Source organism: Pseudopipra pipra, chromosome 14, assembly GCF_036250125.1.
Source record: "Pseudopipra pipra isolate bDixPip1 chromosome 14, bDixPip1.hap1, whole genome shotgun sequence".
Classification (NCBI taxonomy): Eukaryota; Metazoa; Chordata; class Aves; order Passeriformes; family Pipridae; genus Pseudopipra; species Pseudopipra pipra.
In genome coordinates, this window is record NC_087562.1 from 6,581,729 (window position 1) to 6,605,204 (window position 23,476).

General features: G+C 40.9%; 1 long non-coding RNA gene across 6 annotated transcripts in view; it reads left to right on the forward strand.

Moving 5' to 3' along the window:
* LOC135422034 (uncharacterized) overlaps positions 1 to 23,476 on the forward strand; it is a 76,219-nt gene that overhangs the window by 22,893 nt on the left and 29,850 nt on the right. For 3 of the 6 annotated variants that reach the window (XR_010434294.1, XR_010434293.1, XR_010434292.1), the window contains 4 exons: positions 508 to 589; positions 1,110 to 2,717; positions 3,894 to 4,049; positions 6,340 to 16,110. This is a non-coding gene — a long non-coding RNA (uncharacterized LOC135422034). Of the gene's footprint in view, positions 1 to 507; positions 590 to 1,109; positions 2,921 to 3,893; positions 4,050 to 6,339; positions 16,111 to 23,476 lie in introns of those variants that run through there. The other 3 variants (XR_010434297.1, XR_010434296.1, XR_010434295.1) reach the window with 3 other exon arrangements.

Consider the following 23,476-nt stretch of genomic DNA (forward strand, 5'->3'; position numbering starts at 1 on the left):
TTTCCACTGGCAGACCCCAGTAATTTGGTAGGCAGTAGGCTCACACATACTTAAGTTATTCAATACATTTTGTTATACTCTGTACAAAAACCTAGTCAGAAAAGGCTGATTTATGATATTCCTCAGGTTTCCTGTTACTTTAAACCACTAACATCCTATGGCCAAGCCCTTCATAGGCAGCCAGCACATCTGGCCCAGAGTGGGTCTGTCACCTATGGCCGAAATGCCATATTTATAATCAAGTCATCATAGAAAAGAAAGAATTGATTATGATGAAAAAAAGAAAAAGATGGAAATATAAAAAAGGCAAATTTATCAGTGGACATTTGTAAATATGATTGGGTGGTTTTTTCCAAACATACATCCCAGACAAAGGGGAGCCTGTAATACACTGAGCAGAATATTAGATACGTCCAATCAGCTCTTCTGGCTCAATTATAAATTACTGAAAGCTCTGATTTTCCCATTTCACACATTTTTAATGTCTATTTTGTGTTTCATTTATAGAGACAACCCACTCCTGGCTGAAGCCAGAGCTCCACAGTCCATGTGAAATCCCACCTGCAATTCTGCAACTGCTTGTAAAGAAGTGAGTCTGCTCCTCACAAAGTGTTTTTTAGCTGGTCTCCTCAGGGGGTTAAGGCTTATGCAGTCATTGTTTCTGTGTTGTATCTGTGTATCCATCTGTCAAATGTGATCAATGAGCCAAAGTCTCCCTAAATATTAACTTCCTACATGTTTCATAAAATAGTTAGAGGCAGAAATTTGGCTTATTGTCCTCCTTTAAGGGAAAGCTGGAGTGCACGTCCATGCTGTAAAAATCATACACAAATCCACAGAGCATTAAATTAGGCTCACAGCACAAATCCTTAATTTTCCTCATAAAACTATGTGATTAAAAATTAACTTTATAAAAAAGGAGAGTGTAAAGACCTGCAATATTCAGGTTGGTACAGGCAGAAGTCAGGCAGTGGTTTGAGGGTGCCAGTACATATAAACTGTCACGAGCACGGATTTAAGCTGTGTGTACTCCTGAAGGGCACAGCCAGAGCTGGCTGTATTTTTTTCCTCTGGAAGATGCATTTCACAGAGATTCATTTTTTTCTAAGGGAGTTGTAAAAGAAACCTGTGGATGATAACGAACAGATTCTCAGCTGTGTCGAACCCTGGAGCACTGCTATGGAAATGTGAAGAGCTGCAGAGGTTCGACCTCTTTGAAAATCTAATCACTGAATATTTCTAGTCAGCTTCCTCTGCCAAAGGAATATGAAATTTTCCAAGTCTGTGCCAAACTGTTCATGAACTGTTTCTCAAGAAGATTTGGATTATGTAACCAATAATGGTGGAACACCTCTTCACTTTCTAAATTACATCTGGCTGAGATGAATTTTTACGTGGAGAACACAACAAAAATGTGAAATACTATGTTTGTGCTAAACTGCAGTTATGACATATGAAAATCTCTATGGTAACATGGCATAACCTAAAGCAATTGTGTGTTCACACAAGAGAGATCCAACACCTTTGTCATTTTGTTCTTTATTATTTCTCACGGATACACTACTTTAAAGACTGAGGTAACTTCTCCATTCTCCAACCAAAGGTGCAACCCTGATTTATATCAGCTGTAATCCTTGGCAAAGTAGTTATCAGTTAATTTCCTGCATAATTTCTCCAGAAACACACTGGAAGTGCAGCCTGACTTTTTTTGATCTGGTTGATGAGAAGATCAACATGATGACCCAGCAATGTGCACTTGCAGCCCAGAAAGTCAAACATATCCTGGACTGCATCCAAAAGAATTGTGACCAGCAGATCAAGGGAGGGGATTCTCCCCCTCTACCCCACTCTGATGAGACCCCACCTGCAGAGCTGCCTGCACCTTGGGGGCTCTCATCACAAAAAGGACATGAAGCTGCTGGAGCAACTTCAGAGAAGGCCACGAAGATGCTCCAAGGGCTGGACCCCCTCTGCTCTGGAGACAGGCTGGGAGAGATGGGAGTGTTCCGCCTGGGGAGGAGAAGGCTCCAGGGAGACCTTGGAGACCCTTCCAGTGCCTAAAGGGGCTCCAGGAGAGTGGGAGAGGGACTTTGGACAAGGGCCTGGAGGGACAAGACAAGGGGGAACGGCTTCCCACTGACAGGGCAGGGTTAGATGGGATATTGGGAAGAAATTCTGAGCTGTGAGGGTGGTGAGGCCCTGGCACAGGTTGCCCAGAGAAATGATGTGTGCCCCATCCCTGGAAGTGTCCAAGGCCAGGTTGGATGGGGCTTGGAGCAACCTGGAAGATGTCCCTTCCCTTATCAGGGGGTGGCACTGGATGAGCTTTAAAGTCCCTTCTAACCCACATCATTTATGGTTCTATACACAGAAAATTATTTAAACACTTGTTCAACTTCAAGCAAACAATTAAACATCTTTGAACTTCAGATTGTGCCTGAGAGTTGTTAAAACAGGGCCTTGGGGGAAGGACCCACCTGGTTCGTGTGTTCACTCAAGAAGATGATCTTTGCAGGACCGTCCACGGACTGACCAGCTCCCAGCGATAACAATACCTCTTGTTGCTTCTTTTGGCAGGAATTTTGCGAGTCTCTCTCGGAAGAATTAGATCACAGTCAGTCCCACCTTAACTACATATTTGCTCGCTGAATAAACAGGATGAAGTTGGCCCCATGGTCATGTCTGCTGGCAGAATTTAGCACTTCCAGTCCTGTCAGGTTGGTTCCAAGGGTGCACAGCATCCAACCAGTCTCTTGCATCCCAGCTTTTGCCCCCTGCCAAAATGATATCCCAGCAAAAGTTTTCAGTGCTCCCTTCCCCATCATTACGAGTAATGCACAACCAGAAGGACAAATTCATTCACATTTTAAATAGCAGCATCAGCAATATTAATTGCACAATAAAACAACATTTGTTCCAAGTATGCAGCCAGTTATTTATTTGTGTACAATTCTGAGTCATGCAAGTTTAATTTGATGTTTAAAGTCTATTTTAACAAACAGGACTTTGTTTTATATGCAAAGTGCCTAATCAGGTGGCGTTTCTCAGCTATTTAAGTAGCTCTGAGAAATGCAAAGTCTGATGGATATTTCACTGCACTAAAAACCTTTTCCTCATATGAGTGAAAGCTTAATTGTTCCTTTATTACATGAAGGTGCTCAAAACTCTGCTTTTGCCTTTCAGGGTTGTTTTGAAAAATAAAGAGCAAGTGTAAACAGAGGATCAAAATTAATTTGGAAGATAGATGACTTCATGAAACAGAGTATTTCAGTTGTGCTTCCACAAGCAGTAGTACTTGTGCTGTGTATAGATAATTAATTTAAAAGGGTATATTTGAGCTGAATTCTTACTGATATCTTCCAGTGTCCCACTTCTCCACCTGTGAAACAGGGTTGTTTTATCCCTCTGTTTAGTAAAATACAGGTTTAGAAGCAATAAGGTGCTCAAATACTGTTGTAAGGGAGCTGAAAAGAATCCCAAAATTCATTAGTATAACAGGTTTCCATTTAGCTCAGCAAAATGACAACGAGGAGGCAGAATGAACTACTGCAGGACCCATATTACTAACTTTTATCTTGGGTTGCATGATCCCATAAATAGCTGGAGAAATAAGAAAGACGAAAAATCTCAAATTAACTGTTGCAGTCTTGGGTACCTTTTGTCCTAATGCCCAAACACACATCTCTAGCTATGAATTTCTAGGTGTGAATGAAGTCACAACAAAATTAATGGTGCCATTCATGGAGGAGGGAGGTCAGGAGATAATTTTGTATTCTCTGTATGTGCCCAAACCTGGCACTTCTATATCATTGGTAAATGTAGAGTGAACATTTAAACACAAACATGGATGTTGCACACTCGTGTTAAAAGTTACCCTTGGTTTTTGTTGGTAGAAGATTCGCTTGTAATGGAGAAGAGTAAAATTGATGAGGCCACGTTGTCCTGGCTCCAGAGCTGCTGAAGTGAAAGGAAAAAGTGGGAGAGAAACTCAGCCCTCCAGCCAGACATGAATAACAGGAGCATGACACTGAGCACTTGAACATATCAGGGTAAGAGGAACTTGACTCCAGGGTCTAAAGAGAGTCTTATCAGCAGTGAGGAGATAGAGGAGGATTAATGGTGTTTGAATGCTTCCTGGCAATGACCTTTCTGCAGCCATTCCTTTGCTTTCAAGAGGGCTTTGGTTGCCCAAGAATAGCAGGGATTGCTGTTTAGTTAACTGTGATTTTACTTCTTCCTTTTATCAAAGGATTTGAAGAAAAATCAGAGCTAAAGGCAGATCTTGGAATCTCCATGAGGAGCATGTACAGACTGGGCACGAAGAAGCAGTTACTGTGCAAGATTTCTAGAATTAAATCAGGTTATTATGCCATGGATTTTCTGCCATTACACCAATTAATCTGGCCCTCAGTGTTTATGAAATACTCTCAGGAAATCCAAGCTGTACACCAGCATTAATCAGAATGATATTACTTATTTACAGGATTCTCTTGCTTTGTCTTCATATGACATATCTATGTAAAAAATATATGTGTGAAATTAAGGAACATGCAAGGAATTCCAGAAAATACTGTATGTAATTAAAGACTTCTGACTAGAATCTGTGGATCCACTGGGGCCATCATATAGCAGAGCAAATGTCAGCATCAGCCTCATCTTTTAAGATGTTGTAGTGAGGTGGATTTTGGTCTCTTCTCCCAAGTAACAACTGGAAATGGCCTCAAGTTGTGCCAGGGGAGATAAATTGGATATTAGGGAAAATTTCTTCACTGAAAGGCTTATCAAGTATTGGAACAGGCTGTCCAGGGCAGTGCTTTGGTCACCATCCCTGGAGGGATTTATGACATGTAGATGTGGCACTTGGGGGCACGGTTTAGTGGTGGCCTTGGCAATGCTGGGGGAATGGTTGGACTCAATGATCTTAGAGGTCTTTTCTAATCTAAATGATTCCATGACTCTAAATTCTCAATTTTCCCTGCTTCTCTGACTTTACTATAGATTTTTCTGGTGTGCTTTTCTTTCTTTTCTTTTTACTTTCAGTAACACCAGTTAAAAAAAAAAAAAAGGGAGAAATGAAAAGTCTTCATTGGAAATATTTGAAATACTCTCCACTGGAAAAATAATATCCTGTAATAGATGGATAGTCATGTAAACACACCTCTGCCTAGCACAACAAAACCAGCCTAGATTCACAGGGATGACTTTAGATGGCATTGTGGGGAGGCAGGAGGAGTTTTGCAGGGCATTAATACATCAGGTTTGAACTCCTAGGGATTACAGTTCCAGTTTGGGTTTTGGCTGGGAGGGAAAATAGGTATAATAATAGTGAGTTTCATTAGCACTCTTTACAAAAATCAACTACACAATTTAGTACATTGGCAGCCCTTTGGTAGATAAACCCAGGACTAGAATAACAAGGTTTACTGCAAGTTAGACTTGAGGTGTACTGGAAGGGAGGGAAGTTTGCACAAAGCCTGGCTGTGCTGAGGATGGTGTTAACAGTCTCTTTACTTTCACTTGCTCTGAATTCACTCATATATTTACAAACAACTTGGTTTTGAAGTCTTCTTAAAAAAAAAAGAGGAGGAAATACAAGAGACACAGACAGACAGGTTTGGAATTGTAGGATGTGTAACAAATCCCATTCTCAACAAGTTTTATTGCTGTTCAACTGAATCCCTGAAGTCCATCTTTAAATTAGCTGAATTAGTAAACACGTAGAAGTAATCAGAATATAGTCATTTAGATACTTCTTTGTCTGAAATACAGGAGCTTTATCTTGTGGTTGAATCATTCTACATAACCTTTTACAAAGCACTAGTAAATCAAGGAGTTCATATTCCTTGAGAAAATATATGAATATATGATCACAATATTTTCAGAGCTTTTTTTCCAATATCACACTATTTTTTTCCCCAATTAAACAACTTCAACATTTGAACTCAGCAAACTGGATTTCACAAGCATTTTGCAGTAGAGTTTGCTGCACACCACATCTGACCAACTCAGGGGGAGTGTATGGATATAGGTATCGCCCCTCTCCTTCCCAAGGGAGTCTCAAATGAGCCAAATATTCAGCTGATGTAAATCAGTGTTGTTCCAGATCCTTTTGGACATGATATAGTGCATTAAATCAACAGCCAGCCTTCCCCAACCAACTCCATCCCTGGCTGAAGCTGTAATTAAAGCCTGTGTCGCTCAGGAGTTCGTACCCAGCAGCCTCAGAGGATTAATTAGGGCTGATATTTATTTCTTTTGATACAAAACCCAGATGTGTGCAGTTAAGCCAAAAACCATAGGGAGAGCCATCTTGCTTTTTTTTTTTTTTTTTTTTTCCAGAGGACAGAAGAAAAGCAGCGTTGCCCACCCAGAATTAAAGAACAGAAGCAAATAATTATCATCATGGAGCAATTTGGCAGCAGTGGGGTTTCATAATCTGCTAAGCCACTTTACCTGCCTGATTGTGAAATAATTCAGATGACCTCAGCTTTTTTTTTTTATTATTACCAAGTATTGCAAATATATATATATGTGTATATATATATGTGTGTTGATTTATTTGTCTGAAAGCTGGGAAGAAAAATATGGAGGGAATACTCTTGCCCTCCATGGTTATAGAGATAAATCAGCTTGTGCTTCACCTTAAGTAAATGTTCTTTAATGTGTTATAAAAATGCCTGTCCATCCAGTAAAGGATTTAACCTTAAAATTAATTATTAATATTGGAAAATAGACAGTGAAAACAGTTTAAATCATGAGCAAGTAGTACCACCCTCGATTCCCACAGCAGAAAGGACATCTCCAGCAGGAAAATGTAGTTCAGGTTTTATGCTTAGAAAGTTGTAGGATTCAGGGCATTTTATGCTGAGCTTTGTGCAGTGGGTACCCCTTTGACAATACTATTTCACTCAGAAAATTCCCCAAATTGGGCTGGAACCAGCTGATCTCACATGATCCATGAAGAACTTTCATACAATATCAATTCATGCAGCGCTTCTCTGTCAGCCTTTTTTTAGAGTGGGAAAAATTATCCATATCCGTAGATATAATTCAGATTTTTTTCATAATTAAAAATAGCAGTTAAAAAAAGGGTTTCTAACCTTCAAATAAAACCCAATTTTGGATGTGTGTACTTTATTCATACCCAGCCTGTACCTCCCCTTCTTTTCCAGTGATAGAATATAAGTAAAGCTTTAAGAGTGAGGGTCACCCAAAAACAAATATTGAAAAGAATTATGGAGAGATCAGACCAGTAAGAAATTTCTCCCCTTATTTCAATGTAAAGAAAAAACTGAACATATTCAAAAGAACATATGAATGCTCAATATTTTTTTCTAACAATTTCTGTTTGTCCTTTCTTGTGTACCTTAGTATTGATTCCCAGTAATGAGGCTCCTGCTGATTTCACTGAGTTTTGGATTAAATTCCTGGGCATGATTTGAGCCCATGATCTAATGACAAAAAACTGGAGAGCCCACTCCTTTTCCCTGATGCAGTTTGCCAGTATATTATACTGGAGAGATGCAACATTTTTCCCCTCTGAATAATTCCTATAGAACTTTGAGGAGTCTAATTTTTCTCCCTTTCTCACCGATTGCATCAGTCCATTTTACAGTGTCTTCATATATTTTAGATTGCAAGGAAAAAAATGGACTGGAAAACAGCAGATCTACTTTTTTTTTATTTTTGGGGAATGTTTCTGATATTTGGGTTTGGGGTAGACTGTCAAAAGCAGGCTTTTGCATCGTTTCCTGGAGCATTTCCTCACTCCTTTGCAGCTCGTTAAGCTCCATTTTTTGTTTTTCTTGGGGGTTTTTCAGCCCATCTACGGGGCATCTCAGAGGTCTCCACAGCTCCAAATGTCAGCTGAAAAAACAAGCACTCTCTTTTTAGCTCCTGCAGTTGATGCAAGACGCATCAGGACTCAGGGAAAAGGGGGAAAAAAGGGAAAACCTGCTGCATTTGGAGTTAGGAGCAACTGCTACCGGGGGGTGTCCTAGTCCTCCTCCCCTTCCAGGCTCTGGAGAACATCAGCCAAGGTGACCTCAGCGACAGTCCCTCTCTGCTCTCCCCAGGTCTCTGCTCTGCTTAATCCTGTCAGAAAAGTCTCCAGCAAACATTTGTAATTGCAGGCAGAAAGAACACTGCTGTCTTTATTTTTCCTAACTTGACATCTATCAAATTTAGTTTAAGTGTTCCCCTGGGTCAGCCGAGTTGCTGAGCTATAAACTAAAAATAATTAAAATAAAATATTAAAAAAACCTCAAGCCCTGCTTGCCAGGAGCTATCGTTGGGAGTTAACAGCTCTCAATCATGAATTTCAGAGTTGGAGGAGCTGAAATAAGAGAGGCAGGTTTAATGCAACAGAAGACTGAAATTCTTTGATATTTTGATGCTGCAGGCTTGATTCTTGCACTTCAGGACAAAACTGGTTTCTGTAACAGGCACTGAGAATTTAAATGCATTTTTTTTTATTTAATACTACAGTTAATATAAATTTTATAACAAAAAGGAAAGGCAGGGCAAGGTAGAAAGAATCTTTCTGCCGAATATTTCAGATAATCAAAACCTCACCCTGACAATTCCTCTAAGGCAGAAATCACCTTCTCATGCTATAAAAGATGACTCTGCCAATTTATTGACCCCCAGCTGACGGATCAGCTCTCCCCAAAATTGGAAATTCTAGTTACAATGACTTCAATTTTGGCTTAAACCCGAGCAGACAGACAGCATGTTCCCAGACTGGTCACATTCATAAATGTCATAAAAAACATACTTGTTCTATGACACGCACGAAATAAAATTCTCAAGCAAGACATCTCTAACCAGAAAGGCATGAAACAAAAATCTCCAACCACGTGACAGGGCACCAGGGCTGCTAAGAATGGTATTTTGACACTGGTGGAAGTAAAACCGAAATAAAACTTCTCCAGGCATAACTTGAACGTTGGGTTTATTATTTTTGTTATTCTTAGAGCTCATAGAAACCATGTTGGGGAAGAGAGGGAAAAAAAAAATAAAATCGGTCAAAACAACGGTCGAAATTTTTGTGTGAGTTGTTCCAGGGCAAATTTAAAGAGAAAAAAAATTAAGAATCACGTTCAGGGGAGCTGAGCAGAGTCAAACATTTAGGGGTGCAGCCAAAGAATTAACCTGGGTTGTCTAAACGAGTCTGTGCTTTTGCTTTTTATTATGTATCTTCTGCACTTTATGTGGTCATTTTTACACCAAGTGAAAAAATATATATAAGTTCATCTTATCTTTTTCGTTGATGTTAGAATTCAAAAACACTCCTGGAAAACTAATATTTTTAGAAAAAAAAAGCTGGCATTACCAATACTTTTATATTTCTTTTCAAAAGTTTGTGATTTCTTATTTCTGCTAACACCGTTAAATACAACAGGATTCTCTATTTGAAGATGCTAAAGCCAAAAAATGGAGTGCATTGCCTGCACTTAACCTTCAAAAACAGAAAACTGATCCTTTCAAGCCCTACAAAATAGGAATAATTTAAATTTTTGTAAGTGTGACACTGCAACGAGCTCTAAATCAAAACCAGACATAATATCATTGCTCTGTTTTTGTCAAAAATGCTGGAAAACTCCCTCCTCAGCTTTAAATTGAGGCTGAATGTCACCTCCAAGAGGATCTTCTTGGATATAAATTGCCTCCCTTTAGATGGGGCCAAGCTGCCTTGCAAAAGGGATGCCCTGGAGTGGAGAGGACTATGCCCTGGGATGGTCTGCTCCACAACTTTCCAAGGATTTGGAAGTGAAATGTGCTCCAGAGAACAGACTAGAGGTGGTTGGGAATTTTCCAAGGTACTTCTTTGGCAGAGTGTCACAGAATGGCAATTTGTTGAAGCCGAAACCATTCCCAAGGGAAGGTCTGTCTGTCTGCACAAAGCTCCCAACCCAGAGGGAAAAGCAAAATCAGCAAAGCAAGTAAGAAAACACAAAATAAAAAAAGAGGAGGAATAAAGAGTGGTTAGAGAAACTGCCCCTTTCTGATAATCCTGCAGGAAAAGGCTCAGGGGTCTGGCTTGACGTGATTTGCCTTTGTCACTGTAAACAACAATTTATGCAGAAGGTTTATTCAGAACAGAATTACAAAGTCAAAGTGGAAGAGAACAACAGAAAAGAAATTTGCTCCGTCTGGTCTCCTGAAATGAACCATTCCTGCACTCTTTGAAATTATGATTTTTATTCTGTTTCTGAGGTGTTAGTACTTATTGCCAAGAATTGCTAAAACACAACATAAAATCTGATTGATTCAAAATACCTGATTCAGCCACTGGTACATGATTAAGCAACTTATACCTGCAGGAAATTGTCTGTCAAACCTGTTCTTATACTGCTCCCTTTATAAGGCTCTTTTTCATAAAATCTCCCTGCTTTTTGGTCAACTTCTCAAAGAACCAAACACAAGAAACCCAAATTATTTCACAGCTTTTTAGGCACAGTGAGAAAGAAGAAGCAATTCCCTATTAGAACTTATAAGAGCTGCCTCAAGAATGGATTTCCTGAGTTAGTTACCTTAGAATAGGGTAAAGTGACTTTATAATAATGCCAGAGGGTATTTTGAGGGAGCAGATGCTGCTGTTTCACCTTTTTTATGGGCATAACAGAAAGTTTATGGTTCAGTCACGACACGCTTGCTCTGCGGTGAGGAATTATGACCTGGCTGTCCTTTGCCACTAATTTCACTGAGATGTTTTCTGTCCTCTGGGACCCTGCCTTCCATTTCTTGAAGGAGAAGAAAAATAAAATCAGGCTGAAGTGAACATGCACATGGTAAAATCAGACTCGATACAAGTACAACCCTCCTGATACGTGGGATAATCACTCCTTTTTATATCAGAGCTGGTTTTGGTCTTGTGTAGGTTGAATCCATTTGCTACAGCCCTGACATAAATCAGGCAGTAAAGATGTGTGAGTTAAAGGGTTGGTCCTGCAAGCTGGGAGGATGGAGACCTTTAGTGGAGGTGGGACATGCAGAAATGGGATTGCACAGACCATGAAGGCGGCTGGACATCTAGAAACAAGTATAATATCCTGACAACTGTAAATATTGACTTATTACAGCTGTAACTTGGCTTAAGCCAGGTCTGGGATGAGTTTAACCCCTGGATCAGCCAAATGGGCTTTAAGCAGCTCTTTATCCCAGGGGGAGCACCTGACCTTTGGTGAATGCTGTCACCAAAGTTGTATTTGAGCACCTGAGCCTCAATGAGTGTTGTCACCCACAAGGTGTTTTTCTCTCTCTTTGTATCCCACACTCAGTGGAAGGAAGAGCCAGGACTTGCCATCTCTCAGCATTCACATGCAAAAAGGAGGCAGATTTTAGGGTCTCCTTCCTGAAGAAACCTTCTATTTCCTTTCACCCAAATATTCCTTCTCCCTTGTTATCCGCACCCCAGTTCTTCCCTTACCTCTGGCCTGGAGAGGGAGAAAACAGACAGAAAGAAAAGAAAAGAGAGAAATACACTGCCTGGATTGGAAAAGTCATCTTTTCCCAGGAGCAGCGTAATAATGTTAATGGAAGGGAGAACGGGAAAGAGGAAATGTTTCGCTAACGTGGAGAATTTCTGGCCTGGGTTCTTTCTGAGGCCTGTTTGTCAGGGGGAAAAGGAAATTGGTGGCTGGATGAAATATGAGCTGATGCAGCTGCAATGCCTTTAAATACAAGCTTTTTTAGGCACACTGGTGCTTCAGTTTGGGGATATAAGCAGATGCTGAATGCCTTTCCCTACTTCACATGGGGCCTTTGCGTGCTGTGGTTTTAAGGCCAGTGTTCAGGTGATAAAAAAAAAAAAAGGAGGGGGGGAATGAAATGTCATTTTTGGAGAGGCAAAAAATACTTCAGGCTCTTTGGCGTGTAAGTCATAAAGGGCTTTTTGTGCACGGGTAGTCAGTGCAGTGTCAAGAGAAATCACTTGCACAAGGTGGAGTAACACTATCTGAAATTAAATTCTGGCCTCCATTTACAAGTAACACTTTAAGGTTAAAAAAAAATAAAGTAAAAGCTTTTTCTTTCCAAGAAATTGAAGAGAACTAAGAGACGCCCCCTCCTCTCCTCCAAAAACACACCCCTGGTGTTCTTGCCATCCATAACATGGCAGCCCCAAGCATAAGGTAATTAGCAGAGTTCATCAGCCAGCCCTAATGAGCACGCTGTGTATGGTGGGGGGAAACCTGGCTGGAGGTTTAGAGCTGCTCTGATCTGAAAGGGTTTGAACTGAAAAGGTTTGAACTCTCGTGCTACGGCTTTCCAGGCTCTTTGAGCCTGATTCCTATTTACACTAAGTTTCCTCAGCATAAAGGGGCCTTCAAGTGGGCATGCAGTGAAGGAATATTTCAAGGCAAGGAGCATGCAGAGCAGCTCTGGCTGCCCTCCTTGCACCTTCCTTGGAACAAGCCCCTCACTGTTTTCTTAGGAGGGTGAAGTGCCAGATGTAGCTCCAGTCCGAGGTGGAGGAGAAAGGCTCCTGCTCTTAGTCCTGTTGAAGCTCTTTTGCAGTGTGTTGCTATATCTCAAGGACGTAAATAATTGCTTATGATCTTTTTTCTAGATCTGCTTTTTATTCCTGCTCCTGGAGTTCTGATTTTTTACTCTTTCTCTATCAAAAATTCACATCAGGTTGGTCATCCAGTGTGAAAACTCTGCTGACACACTCTGGAGATGTCATTGAAATATAAATAGCAAATAAATGATTAAAAATATTTCATCCCCTTTGAATGATTGCTTCAGAATATTAGGATTATTCGAACCTGGGAGACCTCCTTGGCTCATTCCTGGCTGGGACCTTTAATATATTTTTAAATGCCAGTCCCTGTTCCTCACTCCTAAGGAAATTAAGGCACATTAAACACGCTGCAAAATCTGGCTTTTTGTCCTAAGAGAGTCCCACAATTTTCTGTGACAATATTTATGAACTCAGATTCTCATCTAGTCCACCAAAGTCCCTGAAGAAAATGTTTCTTACTATTTGTACCTGCCCCTTTGCCAAGCAAAGATCTTTCAGACCGTGGAATAATCTCCCAAAAGATGTATTGGAAACCTGGTTTGGCCTGCTCAGTGTAGCAGGTTGTCATTTTTAGAACTAATTATTTTTAACAGAAATGGTCTTTACCCCAAAAAAACTTTTTATACTTTATTTCTTTCCACATTTTCATAATGTCTACTGAAGGGTTTTGCTATGACTTGCTTACCAAAAACGTTTCAATATTTCATTTTAATCCAATAACCATTTCAGAAAGAAAACGAATCTGTTTCAAAGCATTATGATTTCTAAAAGGATCTATTTTGACCTCAGAATATTGAAACTCAGAGTAATTGCAAACACAGGTTTTCAACAATCAAGTTTATTTTCTCTGCAGCAAACCTCACCCATATGCCTGCAGGGAATAGCTGCATTTGCCAAATCCAACTTTTGGTGCACAGAAGAAGTGGGATGTATAAATAGAAAGTGTAAGCTTTTGGATATACAAAATGGGGTTGTAATTTAAGGCCTCCCAGCCGGTGGCAACAATTGTCCATGTCTTGTGGGGTGTCAATTTTCCCTCTTCTCTTTACTTGGCTCAGCAAGTCGCCTTCTGAGAGCAGAGTTTAAAGTCTTGGCTTGTGCCTCCTCTGTCTTCAATCTCACATCGAGTCGCTGTCGTCCCAGGGAGATGCAGGAGCCTCTCCACTAATCCTGTGCTCCAATATCCAGGCCTGTGGTGGGATACTAAAAAAAAAAAAAAAAAAGGAAAAAAAAGGGGAAAAAAAAAAAAAACAACAAACAAAAAAGCTTTCCTAAATGATCTACCAAATTACACATTATTTCACTTGACAAACAAAAACGCTCTTGTGGTTCACAGGACGAATCATGTACATCATAATTTTGACAGCAAGTTCTGAGGCTGAACTGGCTCTTTAAACAATTTCCCTGTGTATGCAGTGCTGTTCCAGTTCAGTGAGAGCATATGGCAAACACAGAAACTGCACTTACTGATGCCAGGGCATGACCAAAATCTATAATAATGTTGTTTACTTTCACCAGCTCTGCGAGGAAGAATGTGGCCTCATGCACTGAAACGACCTCAGAAGAGTCACACTTTTGCTTTGTCAATAATTTACTCAAAACACACTTTTTCCCTTAGAAACATAAGGACCCAAGACACTGCAGGAACTGAGTCAAACTCTTCCATAGAGTCTCCTGGAGAAAACTTAAGGAAATTCTCTCCATGACGTTGGTGAGAGTAGAGGGAGGCGGGAGACGAGCACAGCTTTTGGAGCACCCTTGGCTTACTCTCTTTTTGCTGTTGTCATTTCTGATAAAAATCAGACTATTTCAAAGTCTTTACGGACAGAGCTCTGCCAGCTTCCTTCTCCCACTAAATTGGCCGTTCCTGAGCGCTGCCAGGAAAGAACATATTTCAGCATCTCAGCGCTGCGTGGTCTGGCAGGAGAGCATTGGGAGGCTGAGGGGGTTGGCCACTCCTCTGCAGAAGGTTGTAACACCCCGTGCTCAAGGGGGTTTTCCTCGACACTTTTGTCAGGCACTAAAGCTGCCCTGGTGATGTGGAGCCACAGGACAGTGCAGGCTTTGAAACGGAGGAATAAACAAACTCAACTGGCTGCCTTCGGAAACTCCAGCTCTCGCAGAAATAACATCCTTCTTCACAGCAAACTCAGAGTGTCAACAGGAGAAGAGTCCTCATTTCACTCTGCTTTGAAACATCCTCAGGAAAGAAGAGGGACAGCCTGAAGGGATGGGATCTCCTAAATAAATGTATTGAGGGAACAAGATTCGAGGAATTTTAGTGACTATTCCTTCAATAGCTCAGATAAATTTTAAATGGCAGCAACTGCAAAGATTAATGTTTTAGGAGATGCCATGTAAATGGAAATGCATAAAGTAGATTCCCAGTTGCCTGGAAAGCACCTGGACATAGATTTGAAGCATCAGAGTCTTAAATCTTTGAGGAGCTGAGCTGCATTAACTTCCACTGCAGGCACTGAGAAACAGGACTCTGCATCTGAGGGCACATTGCTTAAAATCAACATTACCTCTGCTGCAGACGGTGTTTGTACAAGGCTGAAGCAGGATAACCTATTGGTGGAATCATAAATATTTATTTATGGAAGAAGAGAAGTCACTAATTTACGTTTCCTCCCTTTTACAGTTCCTAATTCACAGTGTCCTCTCCCATTTCTTAGTCACCAGAGCTATGTAGTGTAGGCACATGTAAACAACTGATAAAAATTTGAGAAACTAATAAACTCAGTACCCAAGCAGAAACAAGATATTTTTCCAGCAGTTAAAACTCAATTACAGTTGAGTCACATGTTCACTCTACTCAATAGCTCATAAAATGGGCAATGAACTCACCAGGTTCTCAAGCGTTGGACGGATGAGAGAAGGTACCAGAAGATGAAATACCAGAGAGGCTGAAGCCTTTGGGATTTACTGCCTGAGGTTTGATTGTCTCTGGGTGGAGGCAGAGCTGTGCTAGGCTAAAAAGCCCAGCTGGGTTCTGCCTGGATCTGCAAGGAGTTGAAGTGAGTCTGCAAGAAAATAGAGCATCCACAAATATTCAAGAGTTGATTTGCATGTCTGTTTTGATCTAGGGAGGGGTAGATGTTACATGAGCATGGAAAAGTCCCAAGGCAATCCAAGGGTTTAGTCACCAGCAGTTCCACACATAAAAACCCCCAAAACCAAAATTAAGAATTAGCTGCAAATAGACATTTACCAATTTGCCAGAAGGAGAGAAGTTTATAAATCTTTGCAGCTGTTGCACTGCAGGAACAATTCCTTTCAGGAACTGGGGCAGATACCCACGTTTATGACACATCAAAGAGCAAGATCCCAAAGGCCAAAGAAGGGACTGAAATTTGCTCATTAGGGTAACATTTCCAGGTACCATAAGCAAAAGCCCAGTGAACAGATTTTGTTGGAGGCACTGGAGTGTGAGTGGATCCACATCACACCATTCTACTCATCTTGGAGCCAACCCAAACGTGGAGATTTCCACCCCCAGCCCCCCAAAGTATTGCTCAATGGTTAGTTTTGATTTCTGCGTGTGATATGTTCCTGGCTGGGACAGGGCCACTACTAATAACAAAAATGCAGGCATCAGCACGGACCATGGCCCTTCTTTTCCTTTGTTTTTTTTTTCTTCCTTTCCTTCTTTTTTATTTTTACTGTTCACATAGAATTTAAATCATAAGGTCCCATCATTGTCTGGATGCCCACACTTTTGCTGACATCAGGTTCTCTATTCTTTTTAGTTCAGACCTCTACAAATGGTGTGTTTCCATATTATTAATCTGGGCTTGTACTGTTTTAAGGGTTTGCAGCAAATTTCTAGCAATTTTGAAAGTTCACGTTTGAAAGCTAAACATGAACTTGGGCTTAAGATTAGTTCCTCTGAGTTGATCATTTACTCTTTCAACTTCTAATCTAAGTTCCTTCTTTCACCTCTCTGGGTGACTCCAAGATGAATTAAGATTTCTCCTCTGCTAGGAGGAGAACTCTCCAGTTCTACCAGTAAAAATATTCCCAAAGAAGAGAGGGTAAAGGGGGATCTGATTCATCTCTTAACAAATTATGTAAGTGAAGAAATAACACCACTGAAATTAATAGACTTAACAGAAGAAAAGGAAGCAAAGAAATGTTGTTTCTTTATCACTATGTGTTCGTGCAGATAAACTTACAGTCACATTTAATCTTTTGAAAAAGGTCAGTGAAATGATTCCCAATCTCTAGTTTCACATGATTTTGCAGCTTCTTGGTTCCAGCCCTGAGGAGAAGCAGGGGTCCTGAAATACAGAAAGATAGGATATCCTCTTTGTGTCACTTTTCCTACTGGAAAGAAGAAATAATGGAAATCTTGTAAGTCCTGTTCTCATGAGACTTCCAGATTCTTTATTCAGACCAAATCATCCTGGCTGGTTCAGATAAGGTGACTTTGGCTATTTACCCATTGTGAAGTAAATTATCAAAAGTCTTCAGGCTTGTCCATCATTAACAAAGGTTGAAAAATCCACTCTTTCCCATGCCAGGGTTAAGAAAACAATGTTAAAATCTATTTTGGGATCTAAGAGATGCACAATTCAGTGCCAAAAGCATTCTTGTAAAAAGATAATAAGTTTCTCCACAGCTCTACTACTTATCCATGCATTTGCTTTGGAAGTTGTAGAAGCTACAGGGAATATTCTTTGGGCATGTCTGTTCAGTAAGTCATCCTGAGACCTTTAAAAATGAACATCTTTTTCTGGTGTGATTTTTTTCTCCTTCTATTTCTCATTATATCTATTTAAATTGAACCTAGTGGCTTGTTTCAGGCAGTGTTTTGCCTCAGATGGACAGACTGTGGTTCTCCCTGCAAAGCCACGAATTCTCAGCCTTGCCAGTGAGGATTCCTATTGCTAGAGGAGGAAATCACTGCTTGAGGCAAGATAATTCACCAGCCTCCTTTTATACCCTTTCAGACAGTCTGACCTGTCTCTTCAGCTGCACTTTACACCGGGTTGAGCTCCTACACCAAGCCTTCTCTCTTGCCTAGTCTCATGGTCTGACAGAAAAGAGGGACCACGTGAAGGAGCTGAGCTCCCCCCCAGCACTGCCTATAGCAGAGGCCCATGGAAATACCAGCACAAGATTTGTAGCATCACTTGGTGATTTTTCACTGCTCTACTGTACCTCTGCACTCAGACACTCTTTGTTTATTGTGTGCCCTTCTAATCCTGGCACTGTCAAAGCCCGCTCCATTAACTCAGCATTATTGTGATTTATTAGCTGTGCATGGCTAACACAGTGTTATGACAGTTGGGATGAGATTAGGTTGCAGGTCAACCTGCTCCATAGACTGGAACATTTTCAGGTCTCTTTGGAGCTAAGCATGAGGTTTAGACTGAGGAAGTCCCAGAGGAGAAAGAAAGGGAGGTGTGCGGTGCTTCTCCATCCTGTGCTCGTGACACCTCTGATAAATGGCAAGAGAAACCTACTTCTTAGAAAGCAGAGGTGGAATGAAAAAGGTATTTGATGAAGGTGGAGGCACAGGGCTCCTTCTCTCAAAACAAGAAGCTCCCAGACCGAGAGAAAACACACTCACACTTTCCAGTCCACGCCTAATTTCAGCCATAATTTATGAGATCAAAACACATTGGTGATCAAAAGTAGGCACTTCTTGCGTGTTTCTCATTTTTTTCCACCTCACTGAAAACAGTTGGGGAGAGTTTAGTCAGACTCTTTCTACAGGCCAGAAATCCCAGCTCCAAGCATCAGAAGTTTCCCTAAATTAGAACAAGAATACTCTCAGGTTTGCCAACTTCTAAGCGCCTTCTTTTATTTTGCTGAGTAATTATCTCTCTGTTTGTCCAGGGGAATATCTAATAAATCCCTCCTCACGGAAGGGCACCGACCCCTGAATGAACCAAAAATAGCCCAGCAATAATTCCAGCAATATGCTTAATAATGGGATTTGAAGGCCCCTCTGGATCCGACGTGTTACATCCCATCATGCTGCAAAAAAGCTGAGCGGGACAAGGTGTTGACCATTTCCCAAGAGGAAAATCAAGTGTTTGCTGGGTGGGAGGAAGGAGGGCTGATGGTGTTCCCCCATCCCAGACCCGCTGTCGTTCCAGGCTCACATCCAGTAAATTGTTTCAATCCAGTTGTGGTCGGGAGAAATATGCTCCGTATAATCCACTGCAGCCTCCTGCCTGTGGACTCCACCGTGGAGAGCACGGCCTTAAATGCTTTTTTTTTTCTGTCTTTCTCTTTTCTGCTCAATTGAATTAATTTAGAACCACAGTATAAGTCAATGATAAAATCCCTCACTAAACCACTGATAGCTCCATGCTACAGGACAGATAAATAGCCCTTGTAGTCTGGAATCCTCTATGCTTCTATAGGGGTTATAATACATCTAAATTGTTCAATAATTTAGCACAGAGATAATTTATTTCATGGCAAAAGCCTGTGTATTAAACCCTTCCAAAGTGCAGCAGAGTGTAGCAGGTGAGATGATTAAAATAACTCAGTTCTTTTCCAAACTTTAAAGCTGAATTTCTGTGTAACCAGCACCGGTCATTCGGTTCCTTCCTCCTCTTCCATCTGTCATCTCCATGGTCCTGCTTTGCTTTCTGCCTGTGGAGAATAAGCTCCAACCTTATTCTTAGCCTATATTTTTATTAGCACCTAAAAAATGTGGCTTTGATCTCAGTAATGATTTCAGATGGCCTTGTAATAATTAATTAAAAATAGCTTGAGTGGTATTTTGACTGCCATATGACCTAAATCCTTCTGCCTAATCTTGGAAATCTACCTGCTTTGGGTATATCCCAAGGCAGGGAGTGCCAAAGATTAACTATAGACTGTGAGATATTTTGTTCTGCAGATTTAAAAGTGTTTCCCTTAAAGGCAATGCTGGCTTTTTTTTTTTTTTTTCTTTTAATGGGTAAGCAGCCTCATTAGTACCAGGTGATTCATTTAAAGCACAATTACACAGGGAATTCAGCTAATTGATTGGATAACCCTCGATTCATTTGTAAAAACACAATCCCCAAACCTGAAGTGCTTGGACTTAGTGGTAGTCATGTACCGAGAAGTTTTCTTTGAAAGCAAACGTTTAGGTTAATGGGATCCATATGATATAAATTCCTAATAACTTTACCATGGGTGGGCTTATCGAACTGCTTATCATAACACAAGTCGGGCCATTTCAAAGGATCTTTCTTCTGAGAATTTCTGAAGACTTTTCTTTCACCCCAGATCTATAGAAAATTCCACTAACTCTCCATTGAGAAAATATTTGAGCTCCCTCTCAGGTCGTGATTCAAAGGGATTCTTTTCCAAATGTGTATTTATTAACCCTTTGCTGGCAGGACAAAGTGTTTAATAGAGGTGTGGGATTCTGTGAAGGGGCAAGAGCTCTGAGCAGGAGAGTCTGTGATGCTGCTGCTCTCAGGTCCTATTTATATATAAAAGTGCTTGGGGGCTTGGACTACACTTGTCTGAAGAACTTGAGGGTAATTTGGACTCTCTCAAACCCAGGGAAGTCAATGCACATCTTCCAGCTGACCTCCGTGGGTTTCCAATCAGATCCATAGAGCAATTCTAACCACTATTTCTAATTACACAGAGGAATAAATGAGAACAAACATCCCCTAAAGAGGCATTGGAATATTTAGGAATCAAAGACACGAGGCCACCTGCAATTTGAAGGCAAAATTTCCCGTGCAGAACTAAATCATCTTAGGAATGAGCAGAGAAGTTGCTGCTACAAGAACTGTAATTCCCTAATTTATTAATAAAAAATTCTAAATTAAACCCATTTGTTTCTGTCAGAAAACACGTTACTGGAAACTTAAATCTTCTCTCTTCTTCCTGAATTATACTAATATTGATTGTATACTTTTCCCCACATATAACTTCTTTTAATGCAGAAAAGCATAGAAATAATTTTAAATAGCTAAACATGACAATAGAGTTTTATATAAATATGTGTATGAGCATTTAAAGAGAAATCCAATATCCTGATAATCTCTTGGAAAGAAGAAGCTGCCAGAATCATAGCAGGTATGAAAATTGCCATAACCTTCACTGAAGATGGCACAGTAATTTTATCACTGTACTTTTGGTATTTAATTAAAATAAAAACTCAGCAGAAGAGGGGGACAGCACCATAAAGCATAATCATGTGGATGAGATTCCTGCTGGGATAACTGCATGGACTGAAAAAAGCAAAAAGATTACAACTGCTAACTGTAGTCATGTTTGGCATTGACCTATGGGGACATTAAAATGATCTACAAATATGTGGAAAAGGATGATTAAGAGCAGTCATTTAAGAACACAAAAATAAAGAGGGAGAGAAAGGCTTAGAATGGTCCAGTGTGAAGGAAAAAACAGATTATGTTTCAGGGAGAACTTCAGAGACAGACCCACTTGCTTGAAAGAGGGTTTCCAGTGGACACACTGCTGTCATCATTCATGATAAATAAATCATACTAAACACAAAAACCATGCAAGATTTTGGCACAATTTAACCCAAAGATCTGTGATCCTTCGAGAATTAAGAAAAAATAAATTGAACACTGCATTGAGTGTAAAATGTGAAATAGAATGAAAAGTCATAGTTCTGAGCTAATCAACCTGCAAAAGGTTGTAGAAATCACTGTCATCCTTGTCTGCAATGTTTGGTCATGCCCTCAAAGCTGTTATAGTGGTTTTTTTAAGCCCTTAATCAGCTGCCCTACATAACCAATGTCTAAACTGGTTCCATTTCCCTGCTGGAAATGCAATATTATTGAAAGGAGGTGTATTTGTGACCACTGTATCCCGTTACAGCATGAGGGATAATGGGCTGGCACATTAGGAGCCGTGCAAGGTGATGAGAGGCCGGTGCAGAAGTCCAGAGTGTTGATGTACTGAGTTTCCAAACATTAACTAATGCAGAAGGGAAGTCAACACTGGAAAATCTTGTTCTTGCCCGTGGTGGGACAGCTGAACACTTCATAACACTATCAATTAATGCACTACAGACACTGGTCTCCTCAGAGGAGACCGCCAGGTTGGGAACAGCTCGGAGGTGGGCATGTCACAGGAAAAGATTTGGGGTTGCTGGCAGAGAAGTGTGGAAGATGCCTGGAGGTTTCTTGTCAGCACTTTGCCCTGGGCCAGACCAGGTGTGTTGAATCATGGGATGCAAACCCACATGTGGATGTATATGGATGGGAAAACAAAATACCAGAGGCTCTACAGCCGTGTCCTTCACACCAACATTAGGTTTCTTCTCTTTTTCTGGAGGATGAGAAGAAACTATTGAACATCACTGTCCTAAAGACCAAAACCTCTCCAGAAATAAAAAAAGTAGGTATGGATTACAAAACTCCCAGAGACCGAATTATCCAGGAATCTTGCCTCTAGGAGGCCTCAGAAGTAACCAAAAATGGATACAGGCTGGGATCTCTCATTGCTGGGCTGTAAGATTATTGTGTTAGAGGCTTAACAGGCTTGAAAAAGCGGCAGTGAAAGAGAGCACAGTGTTTATTGAGCAATAAAAGAAACATTATGTTTCATTGCTCAGCCAAACTGCCCTACAGAAGCAAATCCCCGTGCCTTATAATATGGGGTGTAATAAATACTAATACTATAAAGGGGGCAGTTGGAAGCCACCAGCAGGGCCCTATCACGGTGTAATCAAGCCCCCCGTTAAATTAACGTCTCGCGGCTTTATTGTCTGACGGGAGCGAGCGCCTGGAGGGCTGAACTCCGGGGGGGGTTCACCTCCTGCACGGCTGCACTCTGCTCACCCTCTCCCAGGGACATCTCTCCGAGGCCAAGGGTTAGGTTTCCTCCCAAGGATTAAGCAGTAGGCTCATGTCAACAAGGTGGTCGTGGAGATAGAGGCAGAGCAGGAAGGACTCGTGAGGCCGGTGGAGAAAGATCCAGCTATTTCAAGGCAGCAGATTAATCCTGATAATACTGAGCTGGGCCATTTTTTCTCCCCCTGGTTGGGTCAAGTTCCCTTGGCAACTACAAAGCCTGTCATTAATAAAATTAAAAAACTCCATCATAATTCCCAACCTCTGTGCCCCTTTCGGAGGTGAAAAGATAAATTGAATATAAAATGAAAGCTTTGCTTTTTGGCCTGTGCAAAAACCCCTCTTCTCGCTTTTCCACTTTTCCTCCCCATAATTCTGCAGTGCTGACCTTCTTCCAGTTGCAACCGGCTCGGGAGTGAAGGCAACATATGGAGCTCATTGTCCTATGGAGTGAGGAGGGCATGGATACCATTCCCACTGACCTTTCCTTACCCAGGCTGGGGTAATTACTGAGGGCATCTGCACAGCCCTACCTGGGCTGAGCTGCAGCAACTTCATCTTGAACCTTTGTCTGATATTCCAATTATTATCACTAACAGAGCTGCCTTCCAGGGTTTCTTTGGAACGAAAAAAAGGGGCCTTTTTTTCCCCTAACTGAATTTTTTGGCTAAAATTTGTATTTCTGCTAAGATGATTTAGTTGCTGCGTTCTGCAAGGAAGGAAGAAAACCAAAAGAGGGAAAAATATGGATATAGCTGAAGATGCTTCAATTTTCAGAAACCAAAAGTAATGGAAGAAGGTTGCTAAAAATTGGAAAAGTATTGTGTTTGGGGTTTTTGTCAGTAAACAAGAGAGTTTCTGCGGAAATTTCGGGTTTTTCAGTTGCTTACAAAAATCACTGGAGAACCACCACACTCCAACCACCTCTTTTTCATTTTCTTCTGGTCATATAACACCAGGTTTCCATTTGCTGGGCATAAATGAGGAAGCCATGGGGTATTCCTGCTCTTTTTATTCATGCAAATAATCCCATTAAAGTCCACAGGAGTTCCCGTATCCAGTGGGCAGGTTCTGACCCCAATTGTTTTAACAGTTCTTTTTGTTCACACCTCATATTCCAGCTGAAAAGTCTTATAGAGCTTGACAGAAGGCTTAA